Source organism: Eumetopias jubatus, unplaced genomic scaffold (genome assembly GCF_037043125.1).
Source record: "Eumetopias jubatus isolate StellerSeaLion01/CBP00866 unplaced genomic scaffold, mEumJub1_p1.0 scaffold_17, whole genome shotgun sequence".
Taxonomy (NCBI): domain Eukaryota; kingdom Metazoa; phylum Chordata; class Mammalia; order Carnivora; family Otariidae; genus Eumetopias; species Eumetopias jubatus.
In genome coordinates this window covers 89,184,725-89,201,319 of record NW_028274823.1, presented here as the reverse complement: position 1 = coordinate 89,201,319, position 16,595 = coordinate 89,184,725, and positions in this window count along the sequence as shown.

Here is a 16,595-nt window from a genome sequence, read left to right as displayed (position 1 = left end):
TCTGCATTTGTTCACTGAGTTATACTTAAAAGACCCAGACTTCTCCATGATGCCACATGAAGTAACCAAGGCTGGGCAAGACAAGAAAAGAGCTTGCATGGCATGGAGCATCCTAATTACATGGAATCCAAGTGCCTGGAGAGTCGGCAGACAGCAGGCTCGCCGTGTGACCTCAGGAGGGCTCTCTGAAGGGCCAGCCAACCCACAGTTCAGATCTGCTGAACACAACACCGCGTTACCTCCTTGAGAGCTTTCACACACGTCCTACGACCACCTGGGGCACAGATGCAGCACGGCGGCCTCTCCTCTGGGACGAGGTCTCTCACTGGAGATAGGGAACCAGAAAGCAAACGTGTCCTGCTCAGACTTCCCTCCCCAGGAAGAGGGATATCCACCCAACACTGAAACAAACAGACCACTGTGGCCTGCTGGCCTGGGACCTCTACTGGCACAGACCTGTGACGTCCCCCGCACAGACCCGCCAGGCCGTTGTGCCACCGGGCCTGACCCTGGTCCTTCCGGCGGAAGGGACCCTCCAGCCATTCAGCCACCCGACCACCACCAACTGTGTCCAACCCGCAGAGAGAGTCAGGGCCTGTGTTGTTCATCACTGTCCAACATTGGGGAGCTTGCTGCAGCTAGAGGCTGAGTCCCTACTAACAAGAGCCTGTGCCCCAGGGGACTCCCAAGCTCCAAGCGAGATGAGACACACATGCTCCAGAGCAATGGAGTGTGGCACTGCAGGGTCTGAGGAGCTCCGCTCTGCCACGTGCTTTACAACCATGGAAAGTTCCTTCACCCTCTGGGCCTGTTTACCCACCACTCAAATGACTGAAGACCGAAGGACAACAGCAGCTCTGAAATATGCTACAATTCAAAGAGAGGAGGACACTGAGGCGCCTGGCTGGCTCGGTCGTTAAGCGTCTGCCTTTGGTTCAGGTCATGGTCCCGGGTTCCTGGGATCGAGCCCCGAGTTGGGACTGAAGGGTGCCTGGGTGGCTCTCTCACTTAACCATCCGACTCTTGATTTCAGCTCAGGTCTTGATCTTAGGGTCGTGAGATTGAGCCCTGAGTCAGGCTCTGTGCTGAGCAAGGAGTCTGCTTTGGATTCTCTCTTCCTCTCCCTCTGCCCCTCCTGCTCATGCCCACACTCTCTCTCAAATAAATAAATCTTAAAAAAAAATGAGGTTGAATCATTGGAGAGGACAGAAATGAGAAAAAATTATCTGGATGAAGCTTTAAAGTTACCCAATTCTACTTAAAGGTGGCAGGTTACTCACATACAGTTAGCCCTGTTCCCTCCCAAAACTCCATTAAAATAACTCTAGCAAGATTATAAAGGCATAACCTCGTATTCCTGTTAATGAGAAAAAAACATGACGGTACTTCACAAGAGGATCTTTAAATGGCACGTGAAAAGGTGTTCAACACCTGATCTTGTATATACCTACATTTCAAAGCTTATGTTACATAGTGTGCTGAAAGATTTCCTGAAATAATGTGTCACTGGAGGAAATGGGCTGCCTACTGAAAAGAAAAGTGTGTGGGGGCAGTGCTGGGGAAGTGGTGATCGTGGTGTAATTCCATGGGTCAGTTGCTGAATAGCATTTCTTGCTGGCATCTCCGTCTTGGGAGAGAGACAAAGTTTAGCAGGAGAAAACACCTGGAAATGAGGTGAAATGTAGTTGGGAATTTCTGCACAGAAAGTAAAAGTCTGTACTAAAATTCTGTATTTTTAATTTGGGATTTATTCCAGGATTTGATATATTCTCAGCAGTCACTGAGAAAATGCACTTCACAGGGGTAAGAACTGCAAATAGTACTTTAAAAAACAAAACAAAAAATATGAATAATACCTGTCATAACCCTAATTACAGTTAAGACCTTATCAAGTGGCTTGAAAAGACAAAAACCATTATTACATGATTCCACATATTTTAATTTTTGTTTTTAAAATTTCTTTTAAAGATCAAGAGTCACCTGAGTCGTTCAGTCAGTTGAGCATCTGCCTTCAGCTCAGGTCATGATCCTGGAGTCCTGGAATGGACAAGCATCAGGCTCTCTGCCCAGCGGGGAGCTTGCTTCTCCCTCTCCCCTCTCTCCCAACTTCTGCCCTCTCTCTCTCTTTCTCTCAAGTAAAGTCTTTAAGAAAGAAAAAAATAAAGATTGATTTTATTTATTTAAGGTGGGGAGGGGCACAGGGAGAGGGAGACAGAGTCCTAAGCTGACTCCAGCTGGGCATGGAGCGGGAGGCTGGGCTCTATCTCAGGACCTGAGCGGAAACCAAGAGTCAGCAGCTTAACCAACTGTGCCACTCAGGCGCCCCTCACATCCTTTCATTTTTAAAGTTGAGAACAGGAAGTTTTGGAAGGTCAATCTATAGTATTAAATAAAACAGTACCCACACCAGTATAATCCTCTTAAATCCGAACCCAAATTCTGGTTCCAGATACAAATAGCGCATTTATTTTTTGACACGTTCTAATAAAAGAAGTAAAACCTGTTTGTTTCAGACACAACTATGAGTGGATGTGCATACGTGTAAGCTTTAAAAGTAAATCTCAGGAGCAAAGGTAAAATTCTGAATCAAACAGCTGACATCTTAGTTCAATCCCATAAAGCCTAAAAGCAGTAACTATCAAGCTAAGGTCAACATCACAAGTAGTCTCTAGTACAAAAGGTGCTCTAATGCCTGCCTGCCTGGCCCTTTACAAAAAAAGAAGACGGAACTTTTCCAAATACCGGTATGCAACCCCTGCAATAGCGTCCCACCCATTCTTGTCAGGGGAACTACACAAACGACCTTTCAGAAAGCCCACGGTGAGAAAGAACCAACGTAAAACCTTCCTGTTTCCAACCGGTTTCCTATAAAGTCACCAAATGGGGTCTGTTATTGCAAAAAGGAGAGCAATAAAAAAAAATAGCTCCCTTCCTAACCGGGGACATTCTTACATTCCTTTTTCTTGGTTTTGCCTCTGGACATTTCAAAGAAAACTTGTGGAACTCTTAAATATTTAAACCAGTATTTCAGAAGCAGCAACAATCTTGAACGCAAATCCACTAAATTACAAGGCAATAAAGTAAATTTCGAGGATCCCTAAGTGAAGGAGTAAAACGATTCTTCAGTTCGTGGGAAAATGGGCCAACCCCACCGTAACGCAATAAGGCCGCGTCCCGGAACAGTGCACGTTCCAAGAGAAACTTTTTCCAGACATAGAAATGAGGTCGGAGAGAGCCTCTGCGGTGCTGGATCCCTCACGAACATGAACAAACGTATTCGAAAGAGCAAAATCCGTGCGCTCTCCGTTCCCAACACAATCGCTATTGGTTGCCGACATTTTCTAAAGACTCCGAACTTTCACGAAGCTGTAAGGGCGCAAAACCACAGCCATTTTCCGAAGCCAAGTAAACAGCGCGCACGAAGCAGCAAGAAGGGCGGACAGGAAGGTGCCAAGCGCACGATCAAAGGGGTGGGGGGGGCAGCGTCAGCCAGTAAATGGAGTGAAGGGCGTAGGGGGCGCGGAGCTCGAAGGTTAGGTTCCGTAAATATACAACGGGGGCTGGGAGAACAACTTCTCAAACTGTCCTCTCGCAATGGCTTCCTTCAACGAAAGTGTCACGTCTGACCCTCGGAGGAGGGCTCCGGCCGTCTCGGCCCTGCCCCTCCCCCCGCCCCGCCAGGCGCTCCCGCGACCCGCGCGTCCTTCCCCGCCGGCCGCCGCCCCACCTGTGCCTTCCAGGCCTCGGGCGCTTGGGCGCCCCTTGGAGAGTTCCCCGCCTGGCTGCCGGCTGCCGCACCCCCGCGGCCTGCTCCCTCAGACGCGGCGCCTCCACGAAGCGCTGGGCCGAGGCCGGCCCGAGGTTCTCAGCGCCTCGCACGCGCGCGCGCCCTGACGCTGGGCCTCACAGAGCGTTCCAAGCCCTCGCTCTCGCGGCGGGGAGCCGCAGGCCGGCTTTCGCGTGACGCCCACTCGGGTGGCTTACCCTCCGCGGCCCCGCCTCAGGCCTTCCCACGCTGACCTTCTAGATGGTGTGTGAGGAGACGTCAGCCAGCTCCGGATCCTGGAGGACGCGGGCGGAGGGCTCCCAGAGAATCCCGTGAAGCGGCCGCTCCACGCGGACGCCCAGCCCCGGCCTTCGCGCGCGTCGTCAGCGCCCGCGCTTGCGCGGTGTCTTTGTCCCCACCGCGGACCAAGGCCGCCGGAGGGGCTGGGAAAGAGCGGTGGGCCGCGAGAGCGGGCGCGGCTGGAGGGAGCACCCTGGACACAGTGCACGTGCGAGCACCAGGGCTGATTCTCCCAACTCTCCTGGAAGCCAGTCTTTGTTACTCATGTATTCTAAGACGGTTGCCGCCGATGGTAAAAGTCTCCAGGTGTGTGTGTGCGTGTGTCTGTGTGTGTGCGCGCAGCAGTACTGCCCATGTTACATTCCTGACTCCTCAGGATAAAGAGCAACTGCGCTGATACCATTTATGATTGTGGGGCTAAAAAGGGAGGATCAAAGTGAACATACCTGACCTTGCTCCAAAACTTTAAAATGACTAAAATGCTATAGATGACACTTTATACTCTTCAATAGACTTGCCTTTAGAAAACTATACATAGGGTGCCCTGAGCACTTACGCCTACCTAAGTGACTTGTTGAGGGATGGCAGTGACTTAATTCTACGTGAAGTACTGACCTCAGTCAAAATTAGTTAGTGATGAGGACTGTTGTGGGATCACTGGGTGAGGCCTTTAAGTTAGGGGCCATTTGGGAATTTCCCCCACTCGGAGAAAGGTAACAGTCATCCCAAAGAGAAAAACCTGGTAGGAAGGTATACGTTAATACAAGGGTTTAAATTATTTTGCTCGTATACTCCCTAAAAGAATTCTGGAAACATGTGACTGTACCTTTTCCCTCATTTTTAGATAGACCATACCTAAAAATTTTGATGATTTAAATAGTTGCAAAATATGCAAATTGTTCGATAGTAAATTGAGAGTTTTAAAATAAAACTGCTACATAACCCTTCTAAATGTAGCCAGTGTGAACCTAAATACCAGGCAATTTGATATCCTTCATCAATTTTTATAACCACATGAACAAGCTTTTCTTTAATACAAAATTTTGCATCCTTCCTTTTCTTCCTAAACCTGTATTTCCATAGTTCTTCATGAAAACTTATCCCAATATAATATTGCTTTATTCTGGAAAGTCTTTTCTTGATCACCTATCAAACTTCTTTGCATCATAGGTACATAAATTTAAATCTAATTTTAAAATTTTGCAATAGCCATAAAAGTTAAAAGTGTTTAAAAACTTGAAATTTCTAAATACAAGGTCATTATATATAGAAAACCGTAGAATTTACTACAAAGCTACTAAGTACATCAAAGTTGCAGGATAAAGGATCAACATACAAAAATCGATAGTATTTCTAAACACTAGCAATGAACGCTTCAAAAATGAAATTAAGAATGTCATGAGAATACCATCAAGAACAAAACACTTGGGAATAAATTTAACAAAATAAGTGCAAGACTTGTACACCAAAAACTACAAAACATTGCTGACAGTGTTTATAGAAGACCTAAATGAACGGAAAGACATTCCATACTCGCAGACAGATTTAGAATCGTTATAATGGCAATATTCCCCAAATTGATCTATAGATGGAGCATAATCCCTAAGAAAATCCCAGACAACTATTTTGCAGAAATCGGCAAGCTAATCCTAAACTCACATGGAAATGCAAGGGAGCCAGAATAGCCAAAACAATCTTGAAAAAGAACAAAGGGGAAGGACATTTTTTTTGTTTGTTTTGTTTCTTTTGTGTTTTGAGTTTTTATTTGAATAATACAGTGATTCATCACTTTCATACAACACCCAGAGCTCATCACTACAAGTACCCTCCATAACCATCACCCATTTTACCCATCCCCCTGCCCACTTCTGCTCCAGGAACCCTTGGTTTGTTCCTTATAGTGGAGTCTGTTTCCTGGTTTGCCTCTCTCTCTCTTTTTTTCCCCATAGGTTCATCTGTTTTGTTTCTTAAATTCCACATATGAAATCATATAGTATTTGTCTTTACTGCCTGACATATTTTGCTTAGCATAATGCTCTCTGGTTCTATCCACATTGTTGCAAATGGCCAGATTTCATTCTTTCTGGTGGCTGTGTAATATCCCATTATATAAATATATCTATCATCTATCTATTTATCTATTTATCATCTATATATCTCTCTATATATCTTCTTTATCTATCCATCAGTTGATGTACATTTGGGCTCTTTCCATAATTTGGCTATTGTTGATAATGCTGCTATAAACAGGGTGCATCTATCCCTTTGAATCAGTATTTTTTTTTAAATCTGCATATGTCTTTAGGTCTAAAATGAGTCTTACAGGCAGCATATAGGTGGGTCTTGTTTTTTATCCATTCTGACACCCTATGTCTTTTGATTGGAGCATTTAGCCATTTACATTTAGAGTAATTATTGATTGATATATATTTAGTGCCATTTTATTACTTGTTTTGTCATTGTTTTTGGAGATTTTCTCTGTTCCTTTCTAGTCTTTGTCACTTTTGGTCTTTCCTTCCCACTCAAAGTGTCCCTTTTAATATTTTTTTACAGGGCTGGTTTAGTGGTCACGAACTGCTTCAGTTTTTGTTTGTCTGGGAGACTCTTTATTTCTTCTTCTGTTCTGAATGATAGCCTTGCTGGATAGAGTATTCCTGGCTGCATATTCTTCCCATTCAGCAGGTTGAATATATCATGTCACTTCCTTCTGGCTTGCTGGGTTTCTGTTGAGAGATCTGCCAGTAGATTATGGGTTTTCCTTGCAAGGTAGGGAAATGTCTTGCTGCTTTTAGGACTTTTTTTCTTTATCACTATATTTTGCAAGTTTAACTACAGTGTCTTAATGTTGGCCTGCTTTTCTTGATATTGATGGGAGTTCTCTGTGCCTTGTGGATTTGGATCTCTATTTCCATCCCCTGATTAAGGTAAGTTTTCGGCTATTACTTCCTCAAATAAACCTTCAGCTCCCTTTTGTCTCTCTTATTCTTCTGGGACTACTATGATACGAATGTTACTACATTTGATATGGTCACTGAGTTCTCTAAGTCTGCTCTTGTGATCCATAGCTTTTCTTTCTGTCTTTTGTTCAGCTTCATTATTTTCCATAATTCTATCTTCTGTTTCACTTATGTGTTCCTCTGCTTCTTCCATCCTTTAGGTCATTATATCCAGTTGGTTTCAAATTTCAGTTATTGCATTTTTAATTTCTGTCTAATTTTTTTAGCTCCTTTATCTCTGTGGTAAGGGTCTTTGCGGCTTTTCTCAAGTCCAGTGAATATCTTTATGATTGTTGCTTTAAGTTCTCCATCAGGCGTATTACTTATATCTGTTTCCATTAGATCTCTGGCTGTGATCTTATTCTTTCTTTTGGAATGAATTCCTCTGTCTTGACATTTTGTCTAGGTCTCTGTCTTCCTCTGTGCATTAGAAAAGCCTGTTATGTCTCCTGTCCCTGAGAGTAATGGCCTTAAAAAGGGGAGGCCATATGGTGTTCAGGGCCTGGTGCTCCAAGGAATGTGTCTGGTATGTGCTGTTTATACTCTGCTGCTATATTTTGGCTTTGGAGCAAAGCAGGCTAAAGCTCCAGTATTTGGGTTAGCCACCCTCAGCAGGTATCTCTGTGCCTATGCTGAGGGGTGGGGGAGGGAGATGGTGTCCACTGGATCATTCGTCACCTGAGAGGCAACTCTGCAAATGTCACTTCTCACAGATGGACTCTAAGAAGAGTGAACAGTCTCTCTCCATGAGCCTTTGGTGATGCTCAGATTGTGCCATCCAACCCAGGATTGCTTACATGCCTTCTCTCCTGGAGTAGGGGAGTGCCGTCAGGACTCTATCCTAGCCAAGCCTGTGGACCTCTAAAACTCCAGTTTTTGAGCCCCACTGGTTGCAAAAACTCACGAAAATCAGCCCCTCTTGTTTACCCAGCCAATGGCTTTGAGGAAGTGTTCCCCTTGTGCATATCCCTGTGTGCTCCACTCTGTCTTTCCTGTTTCTGCAACCTCGGCCCCCTCCCCTCTGCAGCACCCATGATTCATTTCTCCCCTAAAGCCCATCTCCACACTTCCTACCTTCCTGAATGTGGCCTCTTCTTTCCCTCTAGTTGTGCAGTTTGTCAGTCCACAGGTCAATTTCTTGGCTATTCAGAAGAATAGATTTTTAACTATCAAATAGATTTGATAGTTATCTAGCTGTGTTTGAGGGACGAGGTAAGCCTAGGGTCTTCCCACTATGCCACCATCTTAGCTCCCCCCACACTTTATGATATCAAAATTTACTACAGAGCTTCAGTAATCAATTCAGTTTGGTACTAGCATAGGACAAACCTACGTAGGATAGAATTGAAAAGTGGAACAGAATTAAGAACCCATAAATAAGCCCATTTACAGTGAACTGGTTTTCAACAAAATTGCCAAGAAAAACTGATGGGAAAGAAATATTCTTTTCAACAAATAGAACAATTGCAAATTCATCCAAAAAAGGTGAATTTGGACCCTTATGTCATACCATAGTAAAAAATTAACACAAAATGGATCAAAGACTTAACTGTAAGAACTAAAACTACAAAACCCTTAGAAGAAAACATGAGTAAATCTTCATAAACTTGGGGAAGCAATGATTTCTTAGTTACCACCCCCAAAATATAGGCAATAAAAGAAAAATTGGTAAATTGTACATCATCAAAATTAAAACCTTTTGCTCTTCAAAGGACACCATCAAAAAATTAAAAATAAGGGACGCCTGGGTGGCTCAGTCATTAAGCGTCTGCCTTCAGCTCAGGTCACGATCCCAGGGTCCTGGGATCAAGCCCCACATTGGGCTCCCTACTCGGCGGGAAGCCTGCTGCTCCCTCTCCGACTCCCCCTGCTTGTGTTCCTGCTCTCATTCTCTCTCTCTTTGTCAAATAAATAAATAAAATCTTAAAAAAAAAGAAATTGAAAATAAAACCCACAGACTATGATAAATTATTTGCAAATTATTATATCTGAGTTGTATTTAGAATATATAAAGAACTATTATAACTTAATAACTAAACAGATATGTAATATAATTTAAAAATGGGCAAAGGATTTGAATAGACATTTGTCCAAAGATATACAAATGGCCAGAAAGCATATGAAAATATGTTCAATGTAATTGGTCTTTAGAAAAATGGAAATAAGGAACACAATATGTCATTATTTACCCACTAGAATATCTGTAATAAAAAAAGATAGATACTAACAAGTGTGGACAAGGATGTGGAGAAATTCAAACCGTCATGTATTACTGGTACAATGTTAAATGACGCAGCCATATTTTGGTAATCAGTTTGACTGTTTCTTAAAAAGTTATATGTAGACTTACTTTATGACCTGCAATTCCCATCAGAGGTGAAGTTGTGTACATGTTTTCATCTCTTGGTTCAAAAAAATCAAGTGATGCTGCTGTTATAAAATTCCTTCCACTTTTCTTTATTTAGTTTAGGTGAATACTGTTTCTCAGCTTTCTCATCGATAAATGTTAAAATTGAGATAGAATTGGTGCTGAATCCTGTCTTATTCTGGAAATAGAACACCTATAATACATATAATACAAACAATACAAATACTGGTACACATATACAAAATATCCAAGTATACTTGACAGAAATGTTCATAGCATTTTAAAAGGCCAAAAAGTAAAACTAACCCAAACAACAAGTATCAATCAACTGATGAATGGATTTTTGAAATTGTAATAAATTCATATAGTTGGTATTATTTGGTCCCCAAAATACTGCAACATGGATAAAACTCAGTGAAAGAATCCAGACATGAACATATATTATATGATTCTATTTTTGTAAATTTTTTTAATGGCAAATAGAAAGTAGAGTAGTAGTTACCTATGGCTGTGGTTGGTTATTGGAATTGACTGTAAATGGGCATGGGCATGGGTTTTTTTTTTTTTTTTAGGTTGATAGAAATGTTCTAACATTAGATTGTGATGATGGTTTTATAATTCTGTAAACATAAAATTCATTGAATTGTACATTTAAAATGAGTAAACTTTATGGTATATGTATTATATTTAAAGCAGTTTGAAAAATACCTCCTGGGTAGAGGGATTATTATAATTGTTTGTATTTATATGTATTTTATGTTTGGATAAATATTTATTGAACAAGAAGTATATATTTATTGGAAATATATCTCGAAGAGGTGACAAGGACTTTTTTCCAATTCATATATTTCTAGATGATTATCATTTATTTCTAGAATGGGACAGAATTCAGCTTCAATTATATTCTAATTTTAATATTTATAAATTTAAAGGCAGAGAAATTCTGTCCACATAAAATGAACTGATTTAGGTTATCACTGGTGATATTACCTTTGCTCCCAGCTCATGTTAAACTCAATAGAATGACTCAGTGTAAAATAAAACTCCTGGTAAGTACAATATGTTGAAGACTAATGTGATGATAATATTCTAGGAGTTCCACATGAGGCTAGGTCTTCAATGTATGGAAAATAGGGAGTTGTTGTTTAACGGATGTAGTTTCAGTTTTGCAAGATGAAAAAGTTCTAACAACCGGTTGCACACAACGATGTGAATATAGTTAACATTAATTGTACACTTAAAAATGGTTGAGATGGTAAATTTTACATGTGTATTTTCCTACAATTAAAAAATAATCTGAGAATCAGCTTTACACTGATTCTTTGAAGCAATAATGTAACATTAGTCTGTCTTGTGGCAAAATGCAAGCTCCTTAAGAGCAGAAATACTGTTTCATCTATTTTATTTATCTTTGCATCCCCTACAGCTTCACTGCTCAAAGTGTGGTCCATGGGTCACAACATCAGGCATTGTCTGGGTGCTTGTTAGAAATGTACCAGCACCCCACATTTTGTGAGTCTACACATACATTTAATAACACACCTGGGTGATTCACATGCACTTTATAAAGTTTGAGAAGGACTGTTCTACAGCACCTAACTCAGAAATATCAGAGAATATTAAAGTTTGGCTGTTGTTCATGGATTAGAATCTTCTATTGATAGCTGCATTTAACTTCTTTGCTCTAGGATTGCTGTGAACTTTAGATTTCACCAATACACATATGCTAGAAATAAACAGTGAGCCAAGATTTACATAAATTTAAAGTGGGATTTTTAATCACCTTCTATCTGATTCTCCATCCTGCACTTGGAACAAAACATAACTTGAAGATGGAACCATCTCTGCCACCCTCCCATTTTCTGTGACCATGTAATGACCTCTATGTGGCAGTATAACTCTGAGAAAAGTGTGGAAAAGTCCGCATTTAGACTCCAGTTACCATTTCTCAGCTCTGAGGTGTCTGTCCCACACCCACGTTTGGGGAAAAGACCATGGGTGAGACCTTTGATTATAGTTGGCAGAGACCCTCAAAGCTTTTCTGTCCTCCTCCCTTCTTCTTCTCTCATCATTCAACTTCACAGGCCAAGCTTTTGCCAGATCTGGCCATATCACAGTCCTATGTACCCAACCAACTCCTCTACCTCAACCTAGGATGCTTAACTAGAAAGGAACCAAGTTCAAATCCAGGACTCTTAGCTCCTCCTCCTAGGACAGCACCTAGCTCGGGTCTGAGGGAGATGGTGGATGAATAGCCCTCACATGGAATCCTTCAGCAAGACTTCTCTTGAGCAACCCCCTCATGGTGTTTCCTGGGACTCATATACACTCCAGATATCACAATATTGAGAGTGGCGGATCTAGGCAGGAATGATGTGTATCCATGGATACATGTCCCATGGTTGGAGAAGTCAACAATTAGTACATCCTCTGCATGTTAAACATGCTCTACTATCACACAGAGCTTTTGTAGCTCTGGGCTAGGGAAAATAGTCATTGCATGTGCTGACAGGACAACAGGACATGGTAATTCAATGCTACAGTGGCTGGAAAAAGAATTAGTGTCTTGTATGTTATTGGACCTACACTTGTCAAAGCATTTTACATTATCTCATTTGATCCTCAAAAGACTTTGCAACATCAAATAGGACAGGCATGATTAGCCCCATTATATAGAAAACTAACCCAAGTCTTGGCAAGGTTAGAGTTTGTAGCAGTAGTTGACAGCTGGGGCTTAAATTCACTCACTTCACTCATTCCTTGACCATGAGCAAGTAACCCAATGTCTCTGGGATGCAGTTTCCTCATCTGCAAATGGGAAGGAAAATAATTGTGTCTCGCCCACGAGGTAGATGGTGCATGTGAAGACTAGAGCATAGTGGCTTCCTGAACACAATAAGAGGTGACACCTTCTAGCTACTATGATTACTGACAGATCACACAGCTAATGGGTGATCACAACAGACCTAAGACTCAAACCATCTTCTTCAGGTTCTAAGTCCAATGGTCTTTTCACGTTGCAGCAGTGTGTGTGATTTTAGACACATTTCCAGCATCATCTCCTTCAGGAAGCATTTTCTGATCCCATGCTATTCCTGGCCGAGTGCCCCAACGCTCTTCCTAGTTGCATTCTGTACATCATTAGCTCTCCACACTGTGTATGAATCCACTGATTATAAGCTCCCTCAGAGCTGGGATCATGCCTCCTTATTGGTCTTGGTATCACCAGAGCTAGATCATCGCCAGCACAGAGTAAGCACAGTGTTTGTTAACCTGGACTCCATTATGGCTTAGTGATGTGGATTTTGATAGGAAACAGTCTTGCATTCAATCTTTGCAGGCGAGATCACACTGTATCCCACTCTGCCTGTGTTTCTTTGCCCTTTTGTCTTTTTTAGCTCTTCTGCTAGAGGCCTATTTATTATCTCTGTCTATAATTCTCCAATTCTCATGCAGAGTTTGAATAAAATCACAGTTTAGCACCAGCTGTGTAGATTTCTACAAAACAATATGAAGCTTCCACTTGCTGCTGAGAAAACACACAGATGCAATTTATAATCAGATTTCAGGGGAATGTGGCACGTTGTTAAGGTTTCATTTCTGGCCACATAGGAGGGAGGAACTAAAAATGGGACTGCTAGAACAAAATGAAAATGTCAGGTGCTTAAAAGGAATCGCGAAACTCAGACTTCAAACAACTAGATGATGCCACAATGGCCTTTTATTTATTTTTGCTTTGTCTGTCTAATTTGGGGGAAGCGAATTATGTTTGAGCAAATCAAATTCACTACAGATTATACGTATATGAATACACAAAGATATACACACACATATGGCTATAGATGTACGTATGCCTTTGTTTTCTAGAATTAGAAATGTTCATCCTATGTAGCAAAGCCTCGACGTACAAGCCCGTCGTGTCATTTAATCAGTGTTATTACTACAAATAAATTACTCAAATTTCTTACTGTGATATAGTAAAGGTCATAATCACAGCCCATCGTCAAGCATTAGCTACTGCTGTTGTATACAACACACTGAAGGATGTGACCATTAGTCATTTATGAAATGGATCGCCATTCTAATAAATTCAGCAATTTTAAGGAGGAATTTTGTAAGTTTAGGGCAGTATTTCAGGGCAACAATTCATTAAACAAGTATCAGCAATCTTTTTCTTCCATACTAGAAATCTTGTTGCTTTGGACAATATATTGAAAAAATAGCTTCTACTATTTTTGCAAGTCATCCATGAGAAGAAAAAACAAACAAACAAACAGTGATTGCTCAATTTGAAACTTCTAAAAGGATGGAATATATTATTTAGAGCTAAATTAATATATGAAATACAAATAAAGGCTTTCTGGATTGGTACAACTATTTTTAAATTCTTCTATCCTTATGAGAATGATAATCTTGCTTAATTTAAAACATCACACCCCCTGCATTTCCTTAGTTTGAGAAAAGATAAGCAGTTTGACTTCACATTATTTGGCAAAAGCATGGTTAGCTGATGAAAGGTGTGATGTGACATGTTAGTCAATGACAGCCCAAGATAACCATGAGATCATCAGAGTAGTTTTAAAATCAATTGGTAACACAGTCCCATGGCGAAGACAAGGGATAATTTTCTCAGACACCTAATGTTTCAAAAAATGTTACGCTATTAATTTTGATTATGGTCGTAATTTAACCTGGCCTCCAATTTAAAAATGTTTACATAAAAGCATTGATTTGGTATCTGAGACTCATTTCCTCAGAAAGCACACTGAGGTGAAATGAGCAGTTTTTAAATGTGCAGTGTACATTGTCTTCACTTTAGAAAACAAGTAGGTAATACATTCTTCTCTTATGGATGCTAGCAACCCAAAGCTTTATTACGTTTGTCTTTACGTTACTATTATTATCACCTAATTTCTGATACTGGATTAGCTGCAGTATGATAAAAAAGAAAAGAAAGTTGTCTATTTTCTGTGAGTGACTCCAACAACCCTCAGTCTCAAGAAGAGAAATGCTGAAAACATTAACACCCGAGTTCTGCCATCGGGCCTTGAACATGCCCTTCTTTGAGTGTGTGGTTAGATAAATTTGCAATGAGAACAAGAACTGCTTGACATCCTTCTGGTGGTCTTTTACCTAATGTTTGCCCAGAGGCCAGATTTAATTTGAGTGATAGCTTCTGGGGTCTCCGTTTATGTAATTTTGATTGAGGTAAGAGCAAGATGGAGGAAGCACTCCAGGTTTAAGAGATGTCCAAGCTTTTAAGTCACGTGGGAGACTATCAAAAGAGTTCCATGTTTCAGGGGTTCTGGAAGGCAGGATTCTAGTCCAATTTGGAGAAAGGAGAACAAAGAATGAAAAAAAAAAAGAATTCCAAATGAAAATAATCGAAGCTAAAACTCTGTTGGGAATTCAACAGTACAGTTCAGGAAATCTGTTTGAAGTATGAATAATAGGTTGTTGTTATGCGTAGTCTTAAAGACTCTCAGCGGAGCCCCGATCCAAGCTTCATTTTAGACTCGACTTGTCCCTGGTCTCCTAACTTGTTGTCACTGTAGATTACCAGACTGATAATTGCTGGGATTTTCCCACTATTTCTTAGGAGACGTAAGAATGTGAGGAGGTGAAAAAAGGACCTTAGTCAGTGATGTGCTACTAAGTGTTTAACAACTGGCTCCGTGGGGTGGGGTTGGGGGGTGGGGGAGTATGCCTCTATTTACAGACATAAGTTTATTATAAACCATACTGGTGTAAAGGATATGTAGCACACAATTTATTAATAATAATAAAATACATAATACTCTTTGTTGTAAATCAATTGATTCTTACAGAATGTTTTTGTTAATTTGTGCCAAACTCTTATACCTATAGCCAATCTACCGTTGCCACTGAGAAACAGATGTGGTTCTTACATGAATGTTAGTGAATGTTTTCCTTTAAGTCAGTGAGTGAGACTAAGTAAAACAAGAAAGACATATATCTCGGAACTTACTTGTCAATGATTTGAGTACTGGAGGAAAACTGGAAGAATATCTCCTCAATTTTTTATTCACAATGTAATAACCAGACACGACATGTTTAAAAAATTTAATCTGTATTAGTTAAATTTCCTCTACCACTTTCTGAAGTCCAAACCAGGGATTGGCCAACGTTTTCTGCAAAGGGCCAGATAGTAACATTTTCGGTTTTTTAGTTCATAAGGTCTCTATCTTAACTATCTCTATTTGTACAACCCGGCCATCACAGTATGAAAGCAGCCAGAAGCTGCATGTAAGCAGATAAGTGTGGCTGTATTCCAGCCAAACTTTATTTGTGGACTCTAAACTTTGAATTCAATGTAATTTTTATATATCTGGAAATATTTTTCTTCTTTTGTTCTTTTTTTTCAACAGTTAAAAATATAAAAACCATTTTTAGCTCATAAGCCATACAAAAACAGGCAGTGGGCTAGATTTGGTTTATGAGCTGTAGTTTGTCATTCCCTTAATTTTGTCTGGCCACAGAATAGTAAATTAAGCTCTGATTTGCAGCATTTGCCAATCCTGTGGTATAAAGATTATCACTATGGCTGATTTCAAGCTACCAATGTGGCACCACTGAATGTTGGGAAGAGATGAGGAGTAGCACGACATTATATTGTATTTCCACCCCAAAGATAAAACAGGTAAGAATAACCTCAAGAGCATACATAATAGTAAAATAATTTGAAATGCTGAGTTTTAAGTATTTATTACCTTACTTTTATATTATTCACTTATTTGTATGATTATATGATTTCATTTTTAATAATGGCAACAACCAACTTGCAAAATTCTCAAAAACTTAACAATCGGCTTCTGCAAGTTGGTACAAGCTGGTTTCCCAAGCACTTATTCTAGCGATACTGCAGCTCTTGACTCTGATATTCCCCCACCAACACTGATTCTTCTTCTTTTTTTTTTAAAGATTTTATTTGAGAGGGACAGACAGACAGAGAGAGACAACAAGCAGGGAGAGGAGCAGAGGGACAAGCAGACTCCCTCCTGAGCAGGGAGCCTGATGTGGGACTCAATCCCAGGACCCTGAGATCAGGACGTGAGCTGGAGGCAGACGCTTAACCAACTGAGCCACCCAGGCGCCTCAACACTGATTCTTCTACCATAGAAACGGAATTACCTCTTAGAAGTGT